Raw genomic sequence first — 23,718 nt, forward strand, 5'->3', positions numbered from 1 at the left:
ACAACATAGAATATGATAGAAGGCACCTGCTGTCGATAATAAAGCTCCCCTGTGTTACATCCACTGCACGACTCTTGACCTATGATAGTCACCCTTCTTGTACCTGTGTGCTCATACACACAATGTTTATTAAACATGTGTGAGCTCAGACAGCCTTACTTTAGATGTCCCTAAAGTAATTAATTCAGGGCTACCACTGAGAAAACAACAAAACAAAACAGCCCAAAAAACCAAAACCTTGGCTGATATTTCAAAAATATCATAGTTTTGTAGCTCATTCCTGGTTTCTTAGGGTGCAAAGCTATTAATTTTGATTTAATAAAAAGTCAAAGCGTTCATAGAAACAAGCAAGAAATAAATAGGGGCATTAAGATTATATGGAGAGAAGAAACGGAGAAGTGAGCTAGGGATTGCCTGAATGCCAGGTCAAGGCAGTGTACACAATGTGAACGGAGCAGGTTGGTTAAATACATGCATTTTAAAAGGTGGGTGGTCACGCACACGACTCGTAGCCTTTGTCTCCTGGAGAACTAGGGAGCTTGCATGAAAAGAAATCATTTTTTTTTTTCATGGGAAACGACAGGGATTTTAGACTATTGCTTCTTTGAAGTGGGACCTCCAAACATTAGCATTAAGATGCCTTATATTTGCCTCCATGCTGTGCTTTATAGTCAATTTTTGGCAAATTTTAATGTTTCTGTTGTAAATTGGGGGGCAAGGATTACAAAGAAATTCATCTGTTAATATTTATTTTTCTCATCTTTTGTCAACCAAAGATTTTCTGGAACGTTCCAATCTAGGATTATGACTTTTATCCATCTTGGTTGGGGGCAGCTTCTCCAATTTGGGCCCGCCTCCTATGCGAAAGGACACTTTAGAAGGGGCAGAGCATGGTGACCCTGCCCCGTGATGCCTTCTCTTCCTTACTTAGAGGAATGAGATTCCAAAAAGGATGGGCTTGGTCCCAAGGTGCCGAATGGATTCACTCCAAATGGTTGTTTCTTCCCTGAAGGTGTGAGAAGTAGCTTTTGAAGCGTCTACTCTGTGCTAGACATTGAACTGGATGCCCCCCGTCAATCTCTTATCATCTTTATAATGATGTTGCAAAGTGGATCGTAAGAATTTTCTCGGTTAAATCAAGGGGCCCAAGAGAGCTTAGGTAACTTACCTGCAATCACCCAGCTACGTGGCTGAGCTGGGATTCAAACCAGATGTGTCCATCTCTGTGGCTTCTATTGGGTCACACTTCTCAGGAGCTCTGCAGCCATCCTCTGGGAGACATGGTGTCCCTGAAAGCCCACCAAGGGGGGTGGGGGATTAAGGCTCGTTTGGCCAGGATGGGGAGGAGGTGGGGTGGAGGGGGCAGCCAGATGCCGCAGCCATCTCGGGTCAAAGAAGCCTGATCCTTTCTCAGCTTGATTTGACCTAGAACTGGGAAACAGATGGGTTCAAGCTGCCTGAGGGTCTGAGGGAGGCTGAGCAGACAAATGGGTCCTGGCTGCAACGGCTCCCGTTCTGAGGGCCTGGGGCTCGGGTCTGCTTTGGGACCGAGCTCTAGCATGCACCTTTTGAGTTAAAATCTTATGTAGGAATTCATCTATGAGGCTTTGAGTCTGGAGAGCCCACCCGTTCGGGGGGCAGCAGACTGGGGAAGACCCCGGGCAAATCCCGGGACAGAAGGCAGATGTCAACAGATGCCTTATAAACAGTGTGGCTGGTTGCCTGGAGAGACAGCCAGGAAGACAAACAGGGCCACGGGAAGGGCCACGGAAAGATGCATAATGGACTTACTGCTCATTCAACAGCAAAGACTCCTCTTTTTTGCAACGCTGGGTAGTGGGATTGTTTGGAAGAGATGTTGGGTTGTTTAGATACGCCCTGCATTTGGATGAGTGGGGGACCCAACTTACAGATTTTTCTACACATGTGTTGAATGAATGAATGAACGAATGGAGACCCGATATTTATTCACTCACTACTCACTCAGCGATAGGAAGACCAACCATCTGGTTTGCCTAGGACTAGGTTGTTTGCTGGGATGTGGGACTTTCAGCCCTAAGATGAGAAGTGTCCTGGCCATGTCAGGGCTGGATGGCTTCCGGTTTACTGAGAACCCACGATGGACCAGGCCTTGGGCCGCTACTGGGTCTATGGGGCTAAATGAGATGCAAAGCCTGCTCCCAAGGAGTCCACATATGATCAGAATAGATAAATATGACACTGTGGCAAATGTAATCATAGGGGCCATGTGCAAGAGCGAGGCGGTAGAGTCAGAAGCCCTGTGATGGCTTTTAAGAGGCGGGGCAAACCCTGGAGGCGAGTCTTGATGGGGGAGGAGCTCTCTAGGTCTCTAGAGCAGCTTGGGAAGGGCCTGGGGGCTAGGGGACAGCTGGGACAAAGGCGTAGGGTCTCGTACAATGGTTTGGTTCAAGAAGCAGTGGGCAGCATATGTGTGTGTGTGTTGGTGTATGTATTGGGGACAAATGGGGCGATGGTGAGGTTGGAGAGGTATTTGAGGAGCCAGGTGACACATTGGGCCACCATGTCAAGAAAAATGAATTTACACTATGGGTAATAGGGAGCTACTGAAGGTTTTTTGAAACAGGGAGAGATGGAATCCGATATTACGAAAGGTTTCATTCCCTCAACACACGTTTACTGAGCACCTACTGTGTGTGAGGCATCGCACTAGAGGAGTGAATGAGGGCATGCGCGCATGGCTATCTGCCAAGGAGTTCCTTTCTCATTTTCCGATTGCAGGGAGGGTCCTTGAAATCCAGGGATGTTTGGGCCTGTGGCCTCTGTCAGAAAAATTGTTCTGCAGTGAGCAAATCTAACGAGAAGACTGCCAGCACCGGCTCCAACCTCCGCCCCCTTATCTGTTTTTCTTTTTTTCCAGAAGACCTTGAGGACTGTAGTCAATTCCACTACAAAACGGTTACACAATTTCCCCCCGGAGAAAGCGAGTTTCCACCTTAGGGGATGAATAAGCCCTTTCTTTTCTGGAGAGCTGGCCAGTGGAGGCCCGGGCTGGGTACTGCAGGAGGGGCAGTGTGGGGAACAGCAGGCCTCGCTCTAATTTGGGGGTGACTGTTTTTTCATTAAACAGAGTCTGCATGGCAGGGGCCCTGGCTGCAGGCGCCCCGGGAGGCCGATAAAGCCGGGGCCGCGGGTCGGGGGTCGGCCTGCGGCGGTGGCCACCGAGCCAGGGGCCTCTGGTTCTGAGCTGCCCAAGCATCCGTTTGTCCGGGGCTGCGGGTCCTATAAATGGTGCCTTTGAGGAGGCTGCCCCGGTGACAGCAGGACCCTCCCTGCAGCACCCACTCGGCCACTGGATTCTGAAAGCTGATTGTCCCTCCTCAAGCCCTGCCCTCCTGCGACATTCCTCACGCTGACCATTGTCTGCAGAAAGAGGCCATTGTCTGGGGCTGACATATCTGCTGACGGAGGCACATGAAACAAGCAGAGCTTTGGGGAGAAAGAAATCCACCCAAAACAACAAAAAACCTGAGCCTAGCCGGAGGGCAGGGTTTAGACTGGGCTTGTTGAATTTCCTGATTTGCTGGTGTTCTTCCCAAGAGGAAATGCCCCCCATTATGGGAGGATCAGAGTTTTATCTCTGGGCTGGAATGACACCATTTGTGCCTTTGTGTCAACAGCACAGAGAGGCATTGTTTAGGGTTATGTGGCCGGCGCTGGGAAGGGCTTGTTTGAAGAGAAAAAAAGAAAAAACCCAGAACAATGTTTACCCAGCAGGCAGCTCCTGCCAACGCAGCCGCCGCCGCCACCCTCTGCACTGGGATGTAGCTGGCTCGCCCGGGGCCCCCTTGGCTGTGCCCCGGCCTTGAGTGCGGCTGGGCGGGCAGCTGGCTGGGACAGGGACGCCGTGCCAGCTCTCAAGACACCAACAAACAGCCTCCCCCCACCCCAACCCCAAATCCAGAACTGAAGGTTAGCTCTCGGGGAGCAGAACCATCTCCCCGGGGTGCAGGCAAGGGCCTGTGTTGAGTTTGCTCTGGGGGCTCAGCCTCAGAGACTGGCTACTCCAAGTGTGGTCCCAGTGCCGGCAGCACCTGCATCACCTCCACTTGCTCGAAGTGCAGGCTCTCGGGCCCCGCCCCAGACCTGTCACCCCCGAAGCTGCATTTTAACAAGATGCCCTGAATGAATTTGCACACTTAAGCTTGAGGAACGTTGGTGTAAAGCGGGGGTTCTCGACCACGACTGGGCATTGAAGTCACCCGGGGAGCTTGTAAAAGTTTTAATGACCAGGGAGCATCTCGTCTCAGGCCAAGGATGTGGGGATCCCTAGGGGAGGACGGAACATTGGTATTTTCTAAGACACCCCGAGGGATTCCAATGTATCTCCAGGTTTGAGGCAGAAGAGCGAGGACAATGCCCTCCCTCCCCTGTCCCAACACTCAGTCTGCGTTGGTTAGGATGCCGCAGTTCCTGAGCATTTTCTAGGTGAGAAGTGCTGAGCTTTCATTAATGAGGATGGTTATGTGTCCATGACAACATTGCCTTTCTGGCCAAAAGAACTCCTATTCGTCCTTCAAAACCCTGTGAAAATGATTCTTCTCCGTATGATGCATCCCTAGATCTCCTGAAGCAGGAGAAAAGCTTCTTCCTTTGAATTCCCACTGCCCGCTGCATCTTTCTACTACTGTACTTGTCACATTAAAGTTTAGTGATCAGGACGCCTGGGTGGCTCAGTGGTTGAGTGTCTGTCTTCGGTTCAGGTCGTGATCCTGGGGTCCTGGGATCAAGCTCTGCATCAGGCTCCCCGCAGGGAGCCTGCTTCTCCCTCTGCCCGTGTCTCTGCCTCTCTCTCTCTGTGTCTTTCATGAATAAGTAAATAAAATCGTTACAAATAAATAAATAAAGTTTGATGATCTGTTTACCTGTCCCTGGGCTGGGAGCCCTGAGTTCAGGGACTGTATCTTACTTATCTTTGTGTCCCTAGGGCCTGGGGCAGGGCCTGTGTACAGAGTAGGTGCTCAATAAATGAAGCAACAACAGGAATATGAGGGGGGGAATATCTGAATAAATGCAAGGAAGAGTGAGGATACCTTCCCTGCCTTTAAAAAAATAGATTCTAGCAGACTAGACCACCTTGCACAGAGTTAATGAGATCTTAGCTACTGATTGGTGTTTTGATTGAGGTTCGACCAGCGTCCTATGGGAATGCAGAGCAGGGGACAGGGATTCCCTTAACCACACTGTTCCAGGCCCGCTGGGCAGAGGGTGGTCCACATTCTGTTCAGTGTTGAATCTCTAGTCCATACCCCAGAGATCCCACTCGAGGGGCTCCCTTGGGCTCCTTTCCTTATCATATTTGGCAACAGGAAGATCCTCCAGTTGATGGAAGGTAAAGATTCTGTTTTCGTTGTTAGATGATGCAAGTGCTATTACCTGTAAGACAGGTGAGTGTCCTTGTATTATTGTCAGGCCCCGGAATGGGAGCCCGAAGAGGCTCCGGAGGAGTCTCAAGGGTCTGTGTGACTGCTGAGCAGATGGTGAGGTCACCTTGGCTGCTGGGTGTCTGAGGCAGTTTGGCCTGGAGGCCAGCTGATCCTTGCAAAGGTCAAGGCCTGACTGGCTGAAGTCTTCCCTGGTCAGAGACAGAACGGGCTGTCCAGTATGCCCAGGCTTCAGGCTGAAGCGGGCTCGGTCCCTCACTGCCGAGGACTTATCAAGAGTCCTAGAGGATGGACAGAGGTCAGCCAATCAGATAAATGGGTACAAAAGAAGCCAGGGTAGGTGGTGCATGAAGAGGCCAGAGGTCAGTGGGCCCAAGGTTTGTGACAAGAGACAAGAGGCAGGAACAGGCCAAGCAGACGAGTCAGGGACAACAGCCAGGAGAGGGAATCTCACTTGAAGCTGAGTTTTAAACCCTCCTGGGGACGTGCTGAGGAAGAAGAGGGCTCAGGGAGAGGAGGAGGAGAAGCCAGCAGGCTGACCCCAGCATTGGTAGGTGGCACTTGGCTTCAATCTTCCCGGGGGCATCCTCTGAAGGTGTCTGTGGGAGCTTGATGGAGACCCGGTTCTAGAGCCGCTTCGTGTTCTACTGTGGCAGATCCTTGGGATCCTGGGACATTTGGGAGGGAGATTTCTCTCCATCTATTCTCATTTTCCTGCACTGGCCAGGGTTCATTTCCTGTGTCGAAGAAGTCACTTGTACTCTTCATCAGAGCGCACCTCATGCGGGCACCTCGTGTGTCAGGAAGTCAAGATTTGCTCAAGTGAAAGTCACCCTTGAAGTCGTCAAGTCCCCACAAGCACAGTCTCCAAAGGTTCCTTTGGGAAAATAGCCTCAAGAACAGAAGGACAGGATGGAGAAGGCAGGCAAGCGAGCCATCAACTTCCCAGAGAGGAAGGAAGCCTGGGGTTCCTTGGGGCACGTGGTTGCCTTCAGTTCTGTCCTTTCTGGTCCCTCCGATGCCAGGCCAGCTCTCACGGCTGAGCAGGGAGGGGCACCAGAAGAGACCAGGAGGGAAGAGCCTGTGAATTCCAGCGGGGTTCCTGTGTGATCCTGAGGGTCAGACGCTGTGTGCCTCGTTCAGGGAGGTCATGGGGCTGGACAGGGACAGAGCTGCTGTGTAGTAGACATTCTATGGGGACGTCTGGGCTGAGCTGGGAGTGGGAGCCAAAGCTGAATCCAAGTCAGGGAGCCTGGAGCGAAGGCTCCTTCTGTAGGCAGAGGAAGCCCAAGGCACCCTTTTATTGGTTACTGGGTAAAAAATGTGGGAAAAATAATAAAATAAAAAATGTGGGAACATGGACTCAGTTCAAGGACTTGGCAGGTGCACTCCCTTCCAGGAAGACGGCCTGATAATCCTAGAAGGAAATGATCACACCTAGGGATTGATCCCTCACCTTGACGTTCCCCCTGGTTACAGAATGTGTCTCCATGTCCTACTATCCACAGACCCAGTACCCTCTCCAGGGTTGGTCAGTCTTGCTCTTTCTCTGGTCTCCTGGATCCTTAGCGTGGGACCTGGCATGGCCTAGTGCACTGTGAATATTTCCTATGTAGAATGCCTTGTCCTCTTGCCATGGGTGCACTGTGTTGGGGTTTGGTAGCAGAGGCAGCAGGAAGAGTCCAGAATGTTGCTCAGAGCACCCACTTTCTTTGATTTCTCACCTGCTCCGTGGGATAAGAATCCCTCTTCCTATCTGCCCCTCCACACGGTGCTAGAAGGAACACATAAGGACCTGAACGTCAAATGTGACAAGTCCACCAGCAACCTTGGGGGAGAGGTGGCGTAGAGTAATGGCCAAGGCCTGAACTCTGTCACCAGGCTCCCAGGGAATAAATCTGGCTCTGGTGCTCAAAAGATGGATCCCCCAGGGTACAGAGGCTAGATTTCCCTCTGCCATAGATTCCTCATCTGTAACATGAGTTGTCCTGAGGATTCCAGGAATGAATTTATGTAAAGCCCCTAGAACAGTGCCTGGAGGTTGGAGATGGATGGAGGCAGGGATGATCTAGCACTCCAAATTCAGGGACCCTCTTCCTGATGACAGGTCTTTAAAACAGCAATATTGCATTCTATGCTCTGTGTGCAGTCTTGGTTCACTGAGGAACAAAGATGCGAACAAGGTAGCACAAACTCCAGAAGGGACTTGGGTTGGCCTGGATCTGGCTCCTTCTAGCTCCAGGTCAATAATTGTTGGAGCAGACCATCTTCTTTGTATGAGGAAGTCAGGACTAAGCACCTGCCCCTTGGGTGAAAGCATCCACTCTCTTGGGCACTCCAAGCCTTTGGCATTTTCCTTGAATCTTATTCCTTGCTCTTCCCGTATACATTCTGGAATTGCTGGGAATCTAGAATTGAGCAGGACGTGACCCTTGCCCGTGTGAAGAAATGAAGTTCAACATTGAACAAATCATCACCAGAGTGTCGTGTAGTACCAGGAAGCGCAGAATGATATGACAGCACAGAGCAGGGCTTCTCGACCTGAGGGTGGGGGACCAGAGAGGCCTCCAGGAAGAGGTATGAGAAGCACAGCCAGGAAAAGCAGGCCTGGAGAGCAGTGCACGTAGAAGAGCGCCAGGTACAAAGGCCCAGTGCTCATGAAGAACCGAGTGGCCCTCACCTGCCCTCTGAGTCTGCTAGTCTGATCTTGAGATGCTCCTGCACTTGTCTGGTGTTTTGGTTTTGTTTTGTCTTAAAGATTTTATTCATTTATTCATGAGAGGCAGAGACATAGACAGAGGGAGAAGCAGGCTCCCCATGGGGAGCCCAATGTGGAACTCGAACCCAGGACCCCGGGATCACGATCTGAGCCAAAGGCAGATGCTCAACCACTGAGCCACCCAGGTGCCCCTCCTGTCTAGTGTTTGATCACCATATATATATATGTCACCATCTGTGGAGTCCTCTGTTCTCTATCCTTGGCCCTGGCCATGAGCTTTTAATCTGGAACGGAGTGGGCAAACTTTTTCTGAAAGGACCACTTGGTAAATACCCTTGCAGGCTGCCCAGTCTCGGTTGCAGTTCCAGAAGCCGCCATTGTCACGTGGAAGCAGCCATGGGCGCTCTGCGAATGAATGAGCGTGGCCTTATGCCAGTAAGACTTTATTTACACAAACAGATGGTGGGTTGGATTTGGCTCATGGGCTGTAGTATGCCAACCTCTGGCCTGGAAGGGAAGACAGGCGTTGACCAATGACTTGTAATGATCAAGTCATTACAACCAGGCTGTGAAATCTCTCTCATCATGATTTTTCACCCATGGTGGTTGCTGTGGGGATTCTCTGGAACTCAGTGCAGAGGCTTGAGTCCCTCATAGTCTTCAACATCCCTCACTGGTCCCTGCCAGGCTCCTCTTCGCGCTGATGCACTCACTCGTCCTCGTTCCATCCCCCTCTCTTCACAGACGACTGTCCCAAGGCATCTGCTGTGTACCCCTGAAATCACATGCATCTCTCTAAAGTATGTTGTGCAGTGTATTTTGAGATCATGTAAATGCCACCAAGCCATCCACTGTTTTGCTTCTTACTTCTTTCCCCCATCCCACATTACATTAAAAAAAAAAAAATCTAATGTTGTGCATACACCTAGTTCTTTGCTTCTAAATGCTGTAAAAAATTTCACATTGTGCCCCATCGATTTCTCCTTATTCATCTCCCTAGTGATGATCATTATGTTTGGTGCTAGCTCTTTATCCCCACAAACACCATCACATCCTCCGCGAGTGGAGGTGCTTATACCTGCCTTTCCTTTTTGACATACTCTGCTGTCATAGCACTTGTCTCTTGGGTGTCTGCCTCCACCCTGGACTGTGAGGTCCTGAGGTCCATGGTCAGATCCGTATCTTTACCCTAGAGCCTAGTGAGATGGCTAGTACTTTGGAGGGTCAACAACGTTTGGTGAATGAATTAGTCTTTGAAGGGATAACTCAGGGATTTTTTGGATGAGCACCTGGTGACTTCTGGTTGTTCTCCAGCAGCGGACTGGTCACAACCCTTACCCCAGTGGCACCTTTGCATGTGGGATCCTCCCTGCCACCCGCACAAAGTGCTTTCCCATGATTGCTTCTGTTTAGTTACATGTTGATTATCTCATGCGCTGATTTCATTTCATGCTGTAAACTTGGGGAGTATAATGGTTACTCTGATGTGTCAACGTGGCTAGGTTATGGTGCCCAGTTGATTGGTTGAACACCAGTCTAAATGTCACTGGGGAAATATTTTTTAGAGGAGATTAGTGTTGAAACCAGAACACCGAATAAAACAGATCACCCTCTGTAATGTGGGTGGGCCTCATCCAGTCTGTTGAAGGCATTAATAAAAAGAATGAGATCCCCCCAAAAGAGGGAAGTCTGTGTTGAGATGGTCTTTGGACTCAAGAAGACAGCATCAACTCTTTACTGGGTCTCCAGCCTCCCGGCTTGCCTTGCAAATTATGGACTTGTCATCACCTATGATCACGTGAGCCAGTTTCTTTCTTTTTTTCTTTTTTTTTTTTTTTTGAGCCAGTTTCTTAAATTCTTTCTTTCTCTCTCTCTCTCTCTCTCTCCACCCTACGTCTGTTTCTCTAGAAAACTCTACTAATATGGGGAGGGTCAGGATAAATCTACTCCAGAGTAAGATATTTTTTTGTGACATTTAGGCCTTCAAGGGACTTTGGGAGACTCTAACTGTGATGGTATATAGGAGTCTCCCTAGCAGAGTGCCACCACACACAAGCACAGGCACCAGATGATGATCCTGAAATTTGGGGGTAAATCAGGGCAATTCAACAAAGACCCACATTAATTCTTTCCTATGTCTGGCTTTAGATTGTGCAAACCATCTAGTTGATTTGGGGACCAATTCTCACCTAAGTCTTACTCATTATTAATCACCCATCAAACTAAACTCAGACATGATACAGGAACCACAATAGTCAGCCTCAGAGGATACTAGTGCACACCCCTCAGAGCAGACAGCACCAGAAGATGGTTAGAGGGGAAGATCTACTCTCTGATCCCTAGTATTTTATAAGTTTATGGAACATCCTTTACTGTGTCCCAGGTACTTGTGATTTTTACAACCCTGAAGGGTGGCTTTATCAGGCCCATTTCACAGATAAAGAAATGGAGCCTGGAGATTCTAAGTCTCTGTCAGGAGCACTAGGGTAGTCAGTGGTGGATATGGATTCAAGCTCAAGTTTGTATTGTGAGACCAAAGTCTATGCTCATCCCATTGCACCCTGACTTTCATTCATTCATTCATTCATTCATTCATTCATCAAAATCCTGAGTGCCAACATATGTTCTAGGTGTGAGGGAATCTAAGGTTGTTTTCTTTTGCTGAACCAGGGCTCACAGGCACAGAGAAATCCTGGGATGGTGAGATAGTCCTATCGCGGAGGTGTGTGCAAAAACTATTCTCCTCTGGAGGTGTTGGGGGTTCAGGGATTTAAATGGAAGAGTATGTTGCAGGGCTTCTAGTGCTGTGTACAGGAAGAAGGCCATGGTGACACTGGAGGAGGAATTGACCAGGGGGAGTGAGGATCCCAGAGGAAATAAGGACTTTGTAGGACAGCAGGTCCAAGGGCCCAGCTGAGAGCTAGTCATCAGAGTGGGTGCAGTAGGGGTGCAGAGCCTGTGCCTATGGCTGAGGCCATAGAAAATGTAAGGAGTGGAGGCCTATGAGGCCAGAATGTAGGGAAGAACCTGGAAGGTGGTGGCAGTGATTGCACTCAGGACCACCCGGGGCTTTTGTTCAGGGCTAGGATCAGGTGAGGGGAGTGAGGAACTCATTTTGGGTGCAAAATTTAAGGAGGGCCAAAAAAGTCAGTCACTGAGATAGAGAACATCATAAATTAGCACAAAGGGCACAAACTTTGTGATCCGAAAGGGCACTTGCACCCCATTGTTTATAGCAGCAATGTCCACAATAACCAAACTATGGAAAGAGCCCAGATGTCCATCAACAGATAAATGGATAAAGAAGATGTGGTGTATATACACTATAGAATCTTACTCAGCCATCAGAAAGGATGAATTCGGGCAGCCTCAGTGGCCCAGCGGTTTAGCTCTGCCTTCAGCCCAGGGCATGGTCCTGGAGACCTGGGATCGAGTCCCACGTCGGGCTCCCTGCATGGAGCCTGATTCTCTCTCTGCCTGTGTCTCTGCCTCTCTCTCTCTCTCTCTGTCTTTCATGAATAAATAAAATCTTTAAAAAAAAAAAAAAGGATGAATTCTTACCATTTACATCAATGTGGTTAGAATGGGAGAGAATTCAAAAAAAAAAAAAAAAGAATGGGAGAGAATTATGCTAAGTGAAATAAATCAGAGAAAGACAATTATTATATGATCTCATTCATATGTGGAATTTAAGAAACAAAACAGAGGATCATGGGGAAGAGAGGAAAAAATAATACAAGATGAAATCAGAGGAGACAAACCATGGGTTGTTGGAGGGGAGAGGAGGGGAGGGGTGGGATGGGGTCACTGGGTGATGGGCATTGAGGAGAGCACGTGATGTGATGAGCACTGGGTGATTTATTTATTTATTTATTTGAGACATAGACTGAGAGAGAGGCAGAGACAAGGCAGAGGGAGAAGCAAGCTCCTCACGGGGAGCCCGATGCGGGACTCGATTCTGGATCTTGGGATCACGACCTGAGCCGAAAGCAGGCGCCCAACCGCTGAGCCACCCAGGTGTCCCGCACTGGGTATTTTATACAACAGATGAATAACTGAACTCTGCATCTGAAGCTAATGGTAGGCTCTATGTTAACTAAGTGAATTTAAGTAAAATACGTTTACCAAACAAACAAATAAAACAAATAAGTGCAAACATACCTATGATGAGCAACAGAGCAAACCTTTAAATAAAGAAAGGATCTAACCCTACACTTGCATGACCCACCTCTTGGCCTACCCTAATTCTATCTCAGCTTTTGTTAAAAATCCCGATCCTTGGTTCCCCTGCCACCAGACCTACTGTCTCAGTCTTTCCAGGAGGTGCCCTATTATTTGCCAGTGCCCTGGGTGGTTTTTATGGTCGTGTTCCTTCTTTTTAAACATGTCCACGGCCAATAACCACCTGTGGGCACTGGGTAAAAATACAGTTTCTTGCCTCACTTCCAGACCCTCTACCTCCAAACAGGCAGCGCAGGGACTTCAGAGGTTGGAGGTCTAGGGAGGGCCTCGGGAGCTTCATACCGCCCAGGCAGGAGGGCAGGTAGCAAGGAGGGCAAGGAGTTCTTTATGCCGATAGGTCCCAGCTTTGGGAAGACCACTGGCAGGCCCAGGGACCAGGCACTGTTTCGGATGAGGTTTTTCACCTTTCAGTTTCCAAATGGGAAAATATTCTCATTGTATTAATGCTGCACACATATCATATCTCTGCAGTAGTTACTCCAGGAGGGTCTGGAAGAAACCCCCAACTCCTGGCCCGACAGCAAAGGCCCTACACACCTGGTGCCTCCCTCCATCCCTAAGTGCTTCACCGTCGGGACTGCCGGACTGTGGCGTCCACTGACCAGCCTGGCCACTGTCCCTGAGCTGACCTCTCCCTCCACCATTCCTGGTTCCCTCTTTCTGTGCTGCTCCGTCCTGAGGCTCCGTGGAGGCCCTTCCTCTCCTAGGAAGCTCCAGCCACAGCCTCTCCATCCTCGGAAGTCCGGTCTCCACCGCTCCCTCTGGCCATCGCTGCTCCATCTTGCTTCTGTTTCCTTGGGTGTTTATCAGAGCCTGGAAGCCTCCTCCTTCTTCTGCATTCCCGGAGTGTTCCTCCTGCAGCATCGAGATGCTCCAGAGAGTTCGTGGGCCGCAGAATCTGCAACCTTGGCTTCAACTCTCCACTTCACCTTTTCCAGGCCTGGGTGACTGAGAAGCTTGCAGCCCTTCAGTGTCCTGGGATGTCATTCAGTTCCCTCGGTGGGGCTGTGGGGGGTCAGAGGAGACTGTGCAAACTGCAAGGTGGGAAAGCATCACGCTGATGAGGTGGTTATTATCCACAAGCAACACAGGGAGGGCCTCTCCCCTGGCTCCCCTCAAACCAGTCCTGGGGGAGCCGCGAGCTGCAGACAGATCCGTGTGTCCCTGTGTCCCCAGCCCGCACCTGCTGTGTCCAATGCAGCCAGCCGTGGCCGCGAAGCTAGCCATCCACAGCTTCCTCCAGGAGGGCAAATCTAGGGTTGGAAGTGCTCCAAAGAAGCCTATTGATCGCTCACTTTATTCTAAAATAAGAACTTTTACGAAGATCGAAGGTGAGGTAGAGAAAATTTCTTCTAAATTGTCTTAAATTTTTCATCTTCAAGGAGTGTCTGGGAAACAGACTTTTACAGAAGGCCCCGGGGGCCAGGTGTTGTAGGTGGCTGTGCAATCTTTCAAGGAGACGAAGCGCCCCCCGCCCCCCACCCAGTCTCTGTCTCTGTCTCTCAGCTCTCTGTGAGGAGGAGCAAAGGCTGTGGGAGCCACACAGCCTGGAGCAGGGATGTGGGAGTGCCAGGAGGCCCAGGCTGGAATGGGGGAGCCGGGCCCCCCGATACACGGCCCCTCGTGTGCGTTCCCGCGCTGGATGTCGGTGTGAGCTGAACAGATTTGGCTCGAGGTTTCATCTGGGTAACGACAGAGTCAGGAGGGGCTTATTTCTTTGTGTTTCTACCCTGCTGATGAGCACGGATGGAAAACTCAATTATCAGTGAGGTTAGGGCCAGGGCGAGAGGTCAGGGCCGAACTGCCCGCTCTTCCTCTGGGTGCTGAGAGAGTTCATCTCCTGTCTGCTGCTCCAGGAGGAGGATGCATTGATCAGAGTCAAAGGTCATGTGGCATCAAAGGCGGGCCAGGAATAAAGGGAGCCCTTCCCAAGCATTCTAGAATGGCCCCCGAAAACCCAAGGCGATTTGCCCCTTTCGTAAGCTCAAATGTGCCTCAGATTCAAAAAGTCTAGACTTCTTGTCGCAAAATTTACAAGAAAACGTTGCTTTATCCTTGCGTAGCTTTCAAAGATTTCGGATTTGAAGGGAGAAGGGTTGGAAGCGTTCTCTTTCTAGCCTCCTTAGCCAAGAATTCAGAACCCTCTGGGGGAGAGACTACACATGTCTTCCTTTTTTGAGGAAAAACAATTCGTTAAAAAGTTCTTTGTATGAGTCTGGACACCTCAAAGATAGGACCCTAGCCACCCTTGTTTCACACTTATCTTTTCCCATGGGAATATTTCCTTTCTAGACGGGGGTGGGGCAGAAGCCACACACACGCACGCAGACACATGCACAGCAGTTTGAAAGTTGGAAGTTAAATTTAAGCAATCATGTGGCCAACGGATTGCGTAGAAAAACCATAAAGACGGAAAAAAAAAAGTCCACCAAAGGACAGACAGATGAAAAGAAATTCAGAGACAAGGAGAAAGAAAGTTCATGCCTGAACCCCGGAAGGCGAAATAAGATTACCATGCAGGCAGATACTGCCCTAGCCAATTATCATCAGGTGATTGAAAATATGACAAACACCCTCAAATTGCAAAATTTTGAACTACAGGGGAGAAATAAGTTTCCCAGCCTATATACCTCCATATTTTCCTTAATAATTTCTTGTTCTTTACAGTGAAGTGTGGAAAATGAACAAAGGGGCCGATTGTGCATCTCACTTTCCAGTTGTCACAGCAAATTGAGCACAGAGGGGATGGAGTTGACGACACACGAGAACAGGTTTGTGTTTCATGAGCAGGTCTGAGTCCCAGCTGAGAACGTGGCTGCGGGGGCAGAGGCATCACGGAAATCAACAGTTGGGACCCCCCCCCCTGCAGAGGTGCTAGCGTACATCCATGTAGATGTGTACATTGATGCTTGCCTATGCAGGTATATACACAAGGGTATCAAGGTGTTCACGGGAATCGAACTTTACGTCGGAAGTCCAGATCAGCTGCCTGAGAAAGTTGGCTGGTCTCCCACACATGAGCCCCAGAACTCATTTCTAGATTATGGAAAAATGAGCACAAGGATAATGTGTGTGAGGCACTGTGTTCCCGGACCTGTCCAAATTTCATTTAGCGGCATGTTAACTCTAACAACCCTGGTGAGAAAGCCCTCCCTACTTGTGCCATCTCAGTGAACTTTCTCTCCATGGCTCCTCTGCCGACAGGCCTCGTGTAGGGCTGCTTGCTGCCAGTCCCTCAGCTAGAGGTCTGGCCCGTTCTTGATAAACTCTTGCTCGTGCCTCATCTCTCCGCCAAGTTTGGAAGCTTCTGGGCAGTTTCAAGTTTGGAAGTGGGCAGGGACCACTGTGCTGACCTGAAGCCCTGCTGGGCTATGTGAAGTCCCGCACGAAACCCTGTTGGCTACTTAGAACAGTGGCCCCACCTGGATAGCAATAACTCTGAATCAAACCCATTTCCTAGGTCCCCGTGTATCTTGTAAGTAGGATAAGAATGTCGTTGGAATCGTTGTGGCCTACTGTCTAGGTTAGCTGGCTTTTTCCCTTGTTTCTCTTCCTTCCTTCCTTTCTTCCTTTCTTTTCTTTCTTTCTTTCTTTCTTTCTTTCTTTCTTTCTTTCTTTCTTTCTTTCTATCTTTCTTTCTTTCTTTTTCTTCTTTCTTTTTCACAGCAAGACTTTCTCAATGAGGAGGGGAGGGTATTGATTTATATTCTAGCACTGAATATAAGCTCCTCATCTTGTGCTCATCTGAAGGCTACACTCGAGGTGCACTGACCAAGAACATCGGCCTTCACCACCTTTGTCTTACAGATGTGGGCATAAAGGCTGAGAAGGAAGAAATAACCTGTCCACAGTTCCACAGCAAGAGATGGAGCTGCAGTTGGTAGCCAGGCCTCCTGACACGGAGGTCTTGGATGACAACAGCACGGTAAAGCCTTTCTCTCACACGATCTCACAGCAGCCCTGGAGTGATGCTGAGAACTGGACATGGCAGGGTTCAGTCTCTGCCCATGAAGAAATGAAAGCTCAGGGAGGACAAAGACGTGGCCTAAGGCATCGAGGAGAATGCTGGCCAAAGAGGGGACACTGGGGCACCGCTGACCCCAGCTCCACACACTTGTCCCAGCGTACCCAGCTTCAGGCGAGGTCCTTCATGCTCCAACAATGCATGGTCCTTCATGCTCCAGCAATGGCCAAGAAGTGTGGGACTAGCCTGAATTTCCAGGCCTTTTAAGATAATCGCGGTAGGAAGGCACAAATGCTATGTTTGGGAAAAGTCTCAGTGGTGGGAATGCTCCCAGTTCCTGGCCACACCTTCTGGAATAGAGCTTGTGTCAGCAAGGCCTCACACCCGTGGGTTGTACGAGCAAGGCTACCAGTTGTCTCAAGCCACCTTTGGAACACAGCGTAGTGAAGATGAATTCGGACATCACCATTTAATCTCAGCACATGCTAGCAGCAAGCACCACGTCTGACACGAGGTACTTCGTGAATTGTGGCCCTCCAGCAAATGGTAGGTATTCTTATTTCCGAGCCAAAAACAACCAGCTGTTTGACATTTTCCAATTAAAAGTACCGGCCTGGGATACTTGCCCATTAAAAATGTAACACCGCCCATAAAATCTCAGTTTTTTCATTTTCATTTTTTAAGAACACAAATTAGGCCAATTAAATCGTTTAAAGACTTTTTTTTCTTTTGAGCCAAGTAAGCCGTACACAGGAACCAATAGGTCCTTCACAAAGATTTGCTTTTTCCCCTGGAGCAGACACCCACTGAAGGGACAGCCACAAATAAAGCCCTTTGCAGTTTTTACAACCAAGGGTTAGCCAAACTTTCACGGCCCCCATGTAAACCTCTCATTGCACGTGGTGAACCTGTGAGTACTTTATTTCTATTCCAACTTCCCGTCGGGATGCTGGTGCCCAGTGGGCAGGGGGTGGGGTCTGTGGCCTCGGGGGTCTTCTCGGTGCGTGCCCATGGCGGCCTGATGAGGCCTTGTTATCCTGAAGTGAGCTGCCCTGGCTGATAGGCTTGAACTTCCTTTCCTCTTTTCCCCAGGAGAATTGAAGATGCCTGTGGAATGAAGTCTGGGCTTTCCAGAAGGACACTACTCTAAGTGTAGAGATGAATTGGGGGAAAATCTCTGTTTTCTAGATTTTTCTTTCTTTAAAAAAAGATTTTATGTATTCACAAGAGACACAGAAAGAGAGACAGAGACACAGGGAGAGGGAGATGCAGACTCCCAGTGGAGAGCCCGATGGGGACCTCAATCCCAGGTCCTCGGGATCACGACCTAAGCCAAAGGCCGATGCTCAACCAATGAGTCACCCAGACATCCCTGTTTTCTAGATTTTTCTGATTTAAGTGTCCAATAAATATGATTGCTTTAAGCGTATGTCTTTGGGGTCCAGTTGGGGCTGTGGCCAATTCTATGGTGGAAAATCCCTATTCTGATTTGAACACTGCTTTGCAAACTCAACTCACAAGTTTTCAAAAAGATTTCAAGGTCCACTGCTTCTGGGATGAAGCTGAAACTCCTGGTTGGCCCTGGGTACAGCTGGAGAGCCAGGGCCATGGAAATGTCTGGAGGGTGGTCCCGACTCAACTGGTTCTTTCCTAGATGAGCTTCATGTCCTCCTTTCTGAGATGGATTAATGATAACATCCAAACCTTTCAGGGTTTTATGAAGACTGATAGAGGTCATGACTATAATGTCTGACCTCCCCAAACTCTGAAGACCTTGCTCTCTCTTCCTTTTTTATTTATTTATTTTTTTTAAATTTTTATTATCTTTCCTCCTGTTTCATTAGATCATACTCAGAGGCAGGCACTGGCAGAGACACAAATTCATGAATTCCACGAGTTCCAGTCTTCAGCGAGCCCACACCTGCTGGGATGCACTGCCAAGGAGATTGAGAATGATGTGGCATCAGGTGTGTTTATAGGCTCAGAGAGGGAAGACCTGGTTTGGGCAGTTTTTACTGTCCATCAGGGTCTAGGTCATACCTTCCCCAGCTTCATGCATACGGCTGTCTTCATATCCATGGCTCTTCTTGCCAGCAGTGCCCTTCAGTGTCTGGGGGAAAGGGTGTGTGCACCATGGAAGAGAGAGACAGTTGGTTCTGTTCCCCCCCCCAGGGGCTCACGGCCTCCAAAGAGAACTCTAAAGGAATATAGGCAGCCGGCGGTCTGCTCCTGGGTGACCACTCGTGAGGGAATCGCTATGAGGAAGAACATGGCTATTGTCCAAAGATGGGGACAAGGGGCTCAGTAGGTGACAGCCTGCAGCTCCAGCTCAGGAAAGATGGGCAGGCAAAAGAGTTATTACCATACGTATGTCACGTCACAGGTTGTCGGAAGGGAAGAGGATTAGATAGAGTTTGTCTAGAGAAAGAACATTCAAATAAGGTAGGGCCATCTGAAGACTCAACTTCTCCTTTGGGTCCTCAAAAGGCCCCAGGAGTTGAGCAGGCAGGGGTCCTCAGTGGTGGGGGCAGTGGCCGAGAATCAATGGCCCTCCGTCCACTCAACTTACAGAGTCTTGGAGGGCAGGAGTGTCAGCCCAGCATACTCTGTCCAGTGGATGCAACTTATCAAGTGCCCCCCGTCCCCCCGTCTCTCCCTTGAGCACAAAAGCCTGTTGTCTGGGGAGCTCAGGGAGTGGGCACAGACCATCCTCTCTTCTCTATGTCATTAACGTAATCTATTTGATCTCGAGGGTGGTTTTGTTTCAGTTTCTCAAGGGAGTGGGGGAGGGAAGCAGACATTTCTTCTGACTTTGAAGACTAGAAACACTTAAACGTGAGAATTAAGCCCAGGAGGAAACCCATCTTGGGTCCTCCTTTCCTGATCCAAAAAGAGCTAGTCCTTAATATCTCTCAAAGGAGAGTCACCTCTTCTTTGGAATCAAAGTGTTTTTGTCATCATTATTGCTAACAATACTATAGTTGTTTACAGTTATTTATGCACATCTTGCCTCTTAAAAAAAAAAAGATTTATTTATTTATGTTTTGAGTGGGGGTAGGCGGAGGGAGAGAGAGACTCTCAAGTGGACTCCCTGCTCAGCACAAGGCCCCATGTGGGATCCCATAACCCTGAGATCACACCCTGTGTTGCAATCAACAATCGGATGCTCAAACAAATGAGCCACCCAGGTTGTCCCCATCTTGCTTCTTTTTCAAAAGGGTTTTGACATATCAGTAAAATAAGTTTACAACAAATAAACAAGGGAATCATGACAGAGAAAATGAAAAGAGAAGAGATAAGATGGTAACAAGGAAACATAAGTAGACAGAAATTCTCCTCCAGAAGCCTGGGTAGAAGCTGGATGTGGGCCAGGGCTCAGTTCTGAGCTCCCTGGTAACCATGGTAATGAGGGAAACAGGAATACAAGGTTCACGGCATCAACAAAAAACAGAACTGCCTCTGTAAAAGCAGATTCTCCATGATGTATTAAGAAATAATATCAATAAAATTCTCTAAAAGATCTAGCTATTAGGAGATATGACCCTTTGGGAATTCTTAAATTCATAAATATCTTTAGGGCAGCATTTTCTGAACTGTGTTCCGTGAAACAGTGATTCTAGAAGATATTGAGAGGTATTCCTCAGAATCAGATGCTGTGGCCAGATAAACATCATTAGTATTCACACTTACTTCCCTCTTGGAGATTTGCAATGCATTCATTCTCCTGAGGACCTGAAGGAGTCTGCTGAAAAGAAACCCAGTAAATTGGGTTCAAATAATTATTTCCCAAAGTTTTTGGGCCACAGAACCAACATTCGGGGGAATCCCTGAATTCATGCGGCCGGTTGGGTTTCCCTGGACCTTTTGTGGGAACTGGACTCTGCAGAAGCATTTTCCACGAAGAAAGGCAGATTCTATCTCTTTAGGAGAGTCACTGCATCCATCGGATTCCATAGACCTTTCTCCCTTTTGCCTCTCATTCAGAGACTGGGCTCCCTCAGCAAGAGCATCTGATCCCAGCTCTGCCCACACCTGGCAGGGGCCGTGCAGGGAGCTGTGGCCCTTGCGGGGTCTTCAGAGTTAAGCGTCTGCAAGATGAATAAAACTTTTGTTGCCAATATGGACCCTTCTTGTTGCATAACGTCTCTCCCAATAAGTTGCAGTCTCCATTTCACCAAAGACTCCCCAGGATACCCAGGGTGTGGTGTGATAAAGAAAGGCAAAAAAAAAAAAAAAAAAAAGAAAGGCAGCGAGTGGCCCCATTGATACAGCAAGATTAGTAGAAGATACATATCTGTGGGATCTCATGAGGGGCAGAAGGCTGGCAGTTTCCGGTAGGCTTCTTGGAGGAAGTGACAATTTAACAAAGATTTAAGAGATTGGCAGGAGTTATATGAAGGAGGTGGTATGGAGTCCCATTTGGGGCCTGGTGGGAACAAATGGTCAGAATTGGCTTTGGGTAGAACAAATGGCAGGAGATGAAGCAGCTGGCCAGGAGCAGGAGACAGTGGGCCTGGCTGACAAGTCTGGGCTTCCTTGTCCAGGGACCAGAGAAACACAGAGAGGGACTCCCAGGAGGGATGGCAGGGCTTTCCCAGTAGAAAGAGCCTCTTAGTGATGATGGACTGTGACACAGAAGGACACATGGGGACTGGGAAGTTGGGGCCAGTGTTCCGAGTGACCCGCCCAGGGTGGTGGCTGCAGGAGAAAGACAGAGCTCTGGCCTTCACCCTTGGTTCCAGTGGATAATGGGGGACAGGACAAGCTCTCCGTACTCCCTGGAGGATTGGCACTCTCCGTGGCTGGACGTCAGAACAAATTAAGGGCACTTGTTTCACAAGCCCCACCTGGCCGGCAGCATGGTCAGGCCAGGCTGGCAGGGGCAATGTGTCCCCAGCAGCATCTTGGACCTTGGCCACTGGCCTTAGAGCAAGAAAGGCTCTCTGTGCCCTGCCTGTTTAGTGAACGGCATACGGGAGTACAAGAGACTACGGCAACCAAGGACCTGTGTCAGTGTCACGGTCCGAGGCTCTTTGTGCTCACCAGTGTGGAAAACAGAGGCCTCTTGCCCCATCAGAATCACGGCTGGTTTACAGAAGCAGCCGGAGGCTGTGGGGACAGCGGCTGGCCACTGCACCTTGCATTTCCACTTTGCAAAATGTACTCACAAAGATGATCTCATTTGATTTCCGTCTCAGCTGGTTCTGGCTGCTATAATAGAAATACCATTTTTAAACAACAAACATTTGTTTTCCACAGGTCTAGACCCTGGGACACCCAAGATCGAGGCACTGGCAAATTCAGCGTCTGGTCAGAGACAGTCCAGGTGCTGTCTTCTTGATGTGTCCTCACAGGGCAGAACAGAAGGGAAGGGACCTCTCTGGGGTCTCTTTTATAAGGACACCAATCTCATTTGGGAGGGTATCATCTTCGTGGCCTACTCACCTCCTAGTACCATCATACTGGGGGTGAGGACTTCTCCTTCCCCTCCTCCTCCTCCTCCTCCTTCTTCTTCTTCTTAAAATATTTTATTTATTTATTTGAGAGAAAGAGATGGGGACAGGGAGGAGCAGAGGGACAAGGAACAAGCAGACTTCCCACTGAGTGCAGAGCCCATCACAGGGTTCGATCTCATGACCTGGAGATCTTGACCTGGGCAGAAATCAAGTGTGGGATGCTTAACCAACTGAGCCATGCAGGAGCCCCTGAGGGTTAGTATGTCAACATCAGGCTTCAGAGAGGAATAAACATGTGGTCTATAGCACGCTGCACCCTACCTTGGGACATGGGGATCCCTTCACTGCCTATCAGAGTATTGGGTTATCTGGGCAGCCTTCCCGAAGCTCCACCTCTGGGCCAGGTGTGCCCTCTCCGTCCACTCACTGCCCCGGGTGCCCCCTCTCATGGCACTCAGGCCACATTCAGATCATTGCTCCATTTGTATTTTTCACTACATGAAGGCAGAAGGCAAGTCCTCCTTCAGCTCACATCCATATCCCCAGCGCCTACCCCCGTCCCTGGCACATAGAGGGCTTAACCAATGTTAGCTGAATGAATGAAAGAAAAGTTTTATTTTCCTATGGTTTAAAAAAAAAAACTCACCAAAAAACCAGATGCTCAGGTCTCAGCTGGGCTGGTGGATCTAACTATGGGTGAATTCAAGCATCAGATCCAATCGTGTCGGCTGAGGACCTCGATGGTTCCTGGAGTCTGTCCACTAGTATAAGCTTGTCAGGATTCTGGGCGGGGGGAGGGGGCAGTTATTTTGGTGAATTATGCAGAGTCCGTTGTTGGAATTCCAGGGAGATATTAGCTAATGCCTGGTGATGCTTTGAGAGGGTGTTAAAAAAAACACTCCCCTTTTGAGGGGAATTAAAAAACAATAATGTCTTATTTTGAGGAAAGTAATGTATTTGCTATAGACATTTTATAAATGAGATAAGCAAAAAGAATAAAAAAATACATGAACAAAACGATAATCATACCATTTCAGGATCTTGAGCATTAACACCAGGGCTACTTGGGCATCTTCTCTGTCTCCTCCCAGTCCCTCCAGCACGGTGGCTTCAGGGTAGCCGGAGTGCTTACATAGCAGCTCGGAGCTCCAAAGGGCCGTGTCCCAAGAGACAGTCAGGCGGAAGCTCTATTATCTCTTGTGACCCAGCCTCAGAAGCCACTCAGCCTCATCTCCATGGGATGGCATTGCTGGAGGGAGTTACAAAGTTCCACTCCAGTTTGAGTAGAGGGTGCACGAAGCCCACCTCTTAGTGGAGGAATTGACCATCCCACAGTAGGGAGAGCATGCGGGAAGGGAGATGGACCAATGTGGCCAGCTTTGAGAAATACAACTTCTCACAATTAAATCTCAGTATTTACCGCTAAAATGTTCAATGAAGCTACAATCATTTCAATTGGGAATGTTTTATTGTTACACTTAAGTGAAAAAGAAATTCTGGGCTAAATGATGCATAACTGCCTTACCCCGCAGTGTTTCTCAGGTCCCAGAAGTGTTAGCAGAAGCCACTTTGTTGCTCACTATTTCTCGGTAGGACTCATCACCCCCATTTTACAGCCATGGAAACTGAATTCTAGAAGGGAGTAAAAAAGAATTTCTGCAATGTCAGCCTCAGACAGGGTTGGAAGCCGATCTAAATATTCTGCTTCAGTCCCAGGTAACGCCACTTGTCGTGATTAAAATCCACCAGGGGTCACATTCCACTCCCAGAAAATTCTAACACTGACCCAGGAGGTAAGACTTCCTTTTTAATGTTTTAACTTTAGCGTGGCCTTCAGCCTTTAACTCTAGGGTGGTGTGTACTGAGTAAATATTCAGCCAGGGCTGGATGACCTGTGTTTCATTAGCTGAAGGA

General features: G+C 49.0%; 1 long non-coding RNA gene across 1 annotated transcript; it reads right to left on the reverse strand.

Moving 5' to 3' along the window:
* Positions 1 to 8,614: 8,614 nt before the first annotated feature.
* Positions 8,615 to 23,422, reverse strand: LOC111090504. Its single transcript, XR_005371816.1, has 3 exons — positions 23,330 to 23,422; positions 22,451 to 22,587; positions 8,615 to 8,917 (listed from the first exon to the last, which is right to left on the reverse strand). It is a non-coding gene; the product is annotated as an uncharacterized LOC111090504 (long non-coding RNA).
* Positions 23,423 to 23,718: the final 296 nt, after the last annotated feature.

This window comes from Canis lupus, chromosome 17 (assembly GCF_011100685.1).
Source record: "Canis lupus familiaris isolate Mischka breed German Shepherd chromosome 17, alternate assembly UU_Cfam_GSD_1.0, whole genome shotgun sequence".
Classification (NCBI taxonomy): Eukaryota; Metazoa; Chordata; class Mammalia; order Carnivora; family Canidae; genus Canis; species Canis lupus.